The sequence below is a fragment of the Carcharodon carcharias genome, chromosome 6 (genome assembly GCF_017639515.1).
Source record: "Carcharodon carcharias isolate sCarCar2 chromosome 6, sCarCar2.pri, whole genome shotgun sequence".
In the NCBI taxonomy this organism is placed as follows: Eukaryota; Metazoa; Chordata; class Chondrichthyes; order Lamniformes; family Lamnidae; genus Carcharodon; species Carcharodon carcharias.
Window position 1 is genome coordinate 68832971 of NC_054472.1, and position 4045 is coordinate 68837015.

The following is a 4045-nucleotide window of genomic DNA, read 5'->3' on the forward strand; positions in this document are numbered from 1 at the left end:
GCTCTCACGCTGGATGAGGCAAGTGCACTTGGGAGATCCTTATAACTGCCAGATTTGTGGAGGATGATGATGACATGCAGTGAGGTGTCCCCATAGATCCTCACATCGCAGTTGTGAACGTTTCACTCCAGTCTGGCTTATGGCAGCATCATCACCCTCTGTGAGAATGCTCCTGTCATGGAGATGTAGTGGAGGCCCTAATAGTCGCTCAATGGCAGGAAGATGCAGTGAGGACACTCCACAGATCTTCACACAGCCCCTGAGATTGTCTGACTCCTGTATAGCTGAGAGCAGCTCACTTGCGCTCTATGACCATCTCAGGGCCATCTCAGAGACAGCATGAAACTTTAGACAGATCTGATGCTGTGTCCGCCTTCAGCACCTCAGCCCCTCAAGGAGCTGGTGCACAGCATCACTGATCGCAGATGTTGGTTTGATGGGGTCCAGTCCCACCTTAAAGGTGCTGAAAGCACAAATAGAGAATAAGAGAACTCTGTGGCGCCTGCTCACTACATTCTGGCAGCAATGAACAGTACCGCCAAGGTACAGGCATCTGTAATGTTTCTACGGACTGTGCGGCTGGACCATCACTGTGGTCTGAATCCTGCACAGAGCACAGGGAAGAGGTCCTGGACTGAGACATCTGCCTTTTATCTTGTGCTGAAAGGTTTCGCATCTGAATGACAAGAACACTGCTCATCAGAACATGGAGCCACAGGCAGGGAGACATTCTTAGGCATTTATTGACAATAGTGAACAGTATGTACAAGTGATTAATACCCAGGCTGTGCTTCCTGATCGGTCTCAGTTGCAGCTTATTACTGCCTGAGCTGTGTGCTGTTGCTGTGGTTGAGCTTGGTGCTGGCTGTGGTTGTTGCAGCTGCTTTGAGATTTCCAGTGACTGTTCCTGCTGCTCTTTTCCTGTGGCTGTTCCTGCTGCTGTGGGATTTCCTGTGGCTGTTCCTGTTGCTGTGGTATTTCCTGTGGCTGTTCCTGCTACTGTGGTATTCCCTATGGCTGTTCCTGCTACTGTTTTCCTGCGGCTGTTCCTGCTGCTGCTGGTGCATTTTCTGTGGCTATTCCTGCTGCTGTGGTATTTCCTGTAGCTGTTCCTGCTGCTGCTGGTGTATTTGCTGTCGCTGTTCCTGCTGCTGTGGTATTTCCTGTGGCTGTTCTTGCTGCTGTGGTATTTCCTGTGGCTGTTCCTGATGCTGTGGGATTTCCAGCGGCTGTTCCTGCTGCTGTTTTCCTGTGGCTGTTCCTGCTGTTACTGGTGTATTTCCTGTGGCTGTTCCTGATGCTGTGGGATTTCCAGTGGCTGTTCCTGCTCCTCTTTTCCAGTGGCTGTTCCTGCTGCTGCTGTTTTCCTGTGGCTGTTCCTGCTGCTGTGGGATTTCCTGTGGCTGTTCCTGCTGCTGTTTGGTGGCTGTTCTGGCTGCTGCGGTATTTCCGGTAGCTGTTCCTGCTGCTGCTGTTTTCCGGTGGCTGTTCCTACTGCTGTGGGATTTCCTGTGGCTGTTCCTGCTGTGGTATTTCCGGTGGCTGTTCCTGCTGCTGCTGGTGTATTTCCTGTCGCTGTTCCTGCTGCTGTGGTATTTCCTGTGGCTGTTCCTGATGCTGTGGGATTTCCAGTGGCTGTTCCTGCTGCTGTTTTCCTGTGGCTGTTCCTGCTGTTACTGGTGTATTTCCTGTGGCTGTTCCTGATGCTGTGGGATTTCCAGTGGCTGTTCCTGTTGCTCTTTTCCAGTGGCTGTTCCTGCTGCTGCTGTTTTCCTGTGGCCGTTCCTGCTGCTGTGGGATTTCCTGTGGCTGTTCCTGCTGCTGTTTTCTGGTGGCTGTTCCTGCTGCTGTGGGATTTCCTGTGGCTGTTCCTGCTGCTGTGGGATTTCCTGTGGCTGTTCTGGCTGCTGTGGTATTTCCGGTGGCCGTTCCTGCTGCTGTTTTCCTGTGGCCGTTCCTGCTGCTGTGGGATTTCCTGTGGCTGTTCCTGCTGCTGTGGGATTTCCTGTGGCTGTTCCTGCTGCTGTGGGATTTCCTGTGGCTGTTCCTGCTGCTGTTTTCCAGTGGCTGTTCCTGCTGCTGTGGGATTTCATGTGGCTGTTCCTGCTGCTGTTTTCTGGTGGCTGTTCTGGCTGCTGTGGTATATCCAGTGGCTATTCCTGCTGCTGTTTTCCGATGGCTGTTCCTGCTGCTATTGTATTTCCTGTGGCTGCTCCTGCTGTATTCCTGTGGCTGTTCCTGCTGCTGTTTTCCAATGGCTGTTCCAGTTATTATGTTGCTGCCTTCCCTCAAGCCTTCTTCTATCTTCTGTGTTGTTGGGGATCTGGATCCTGCAGGGCCTCAGGCTAGGAGGTGAGGTAGAGAGAGAGAGGAGGTGCTGCTGCTGCTGGACAGGGAGGCCAGGAGGCAAGGACTGTTTGTTTTAACATCCGAGATGGGTGTCTGGTCTTTTGGTTCAGTGGGGGCTGAAGGTAGCTGTGTGTGTTTCATAGGGGGAGGAGAGAAGACCACTGCAGAGAGACTTGAAGGAGAAGGGGTGTGTGTGTGTGTGCGTGTGTTTAAGATCTTACCACTCTCCCCCAACCCCGCCACCTGCCCCCATTGCGCCAACCGTGTCTGAGTCCAGGTAGCTGGTGCTGCCTGGTGAAGAGGGACAGGGCTGACTCCTGTGTACCATGCAATACTGGCTGCCTGGTGAAGACATCACCCTCCCCCTATGGCAAGAACATTGAGGCCCCTATCCACACTCCACTCCACTGAGTGACACCCACCTTCCCTTTGCTCTCTCCTCCTGTGTCTCCCTGTCCTTTACCTCTCTCCCTTCTCTCCTCTCTTTTTTGTCACCCTGGAGGGGGAGGTTACACCTTCCTTCCCCCTCTTCCTGGGGTGGGATATTGTGGAATATAGAGCTCAGGGTGGGTGTGGCTCAGCCCCTAAGGCTGCGACAGGGTTGCCTGTAGCCGGGCCTTCCCAGATGACTGCGGAGGCAGTGCTGTCACCAGTCGAAGGGCCCCCCAAGAAAACTTGAGCGGGTGCAGCTGCTTCCGCAGCCCTGTCACCTTTCCACCTCCTCACCAAGGGGGTGAAGAGCTACACCAACCCAGAAATGCCATTCAAGGCGTGCATGAGGGCGTTGGCTGGGGTTGTTGGCCCCTCAGCTGTAATTGCTGCCTCGAAAATGTATGGCAAAGCCCTAATTTTCTTGAGGTCAAAGAAGGGGCTCACTGTGGGCCTTGGCAGCTACCGACCAGAGGATCATACTTTCCAACGTCCCGCCATTTGTCCCCAGTGAGCTCCTCCTTCCCCACCTCCATCAACTCGGGTAGGTTAGGTTAGGGGTTTGCCAATCCTGCTCGGCCTCAAAGATGCAGCCCTCCAGCACATGTACTCCTTCCAGCGCCAGGTTTTTGTCTGCCTGGCCTGGGAGGGGTGCACTGAGGGGGATTTTACTGTGGAGTTCAAGGGGCCGTCTATAGGATCTTCTGGACTGTGGATGGCATACGGTGCCATGCCTGCAAGGAGATGGGGCATGTCCGTAAGAACTGCCCCATCTCCAAGGCTGCCCGCACCATCCAGGCGGCCACGGCTGGCACCGTCGCTCCTCCCCCCGCCACCGGTCCATCTTCCTCCCCGCAAGGGGAGGTGCCACAGGCAGCCCCACAGCCATCTCAGCTGCCAGCGAGGCGAGAGGAGAGACCCCACACTGCAAGAAGGTGCGGAGGAAGACCCAACACCTGGAGGCAGCCCCCCCAGGACCCCCAAACCCACCCTGATCCCCTGACTCCTGAAAACACCGGCTCATCATCCCGCCCCACCAACGTATCTGTGCTTGCTCCCAGGCCCCTGTGCGCCTCAGCGCCATGTGCTGGACCTGCTGTCATCTCCACGTGGGTTCCCGTGTCCGGCAGCAGTGGAGCGCACAACCCCATGCTGGTGGTCCTGTTAAAGAGGGTGGACCAGCCCAAACCCCATAGGGCAGAGCATCTGGAGGGTCTGGATGAGGTGGCAGGGGCCTCACAGATGGAGGTCTCCAGCCCCCAGCCTA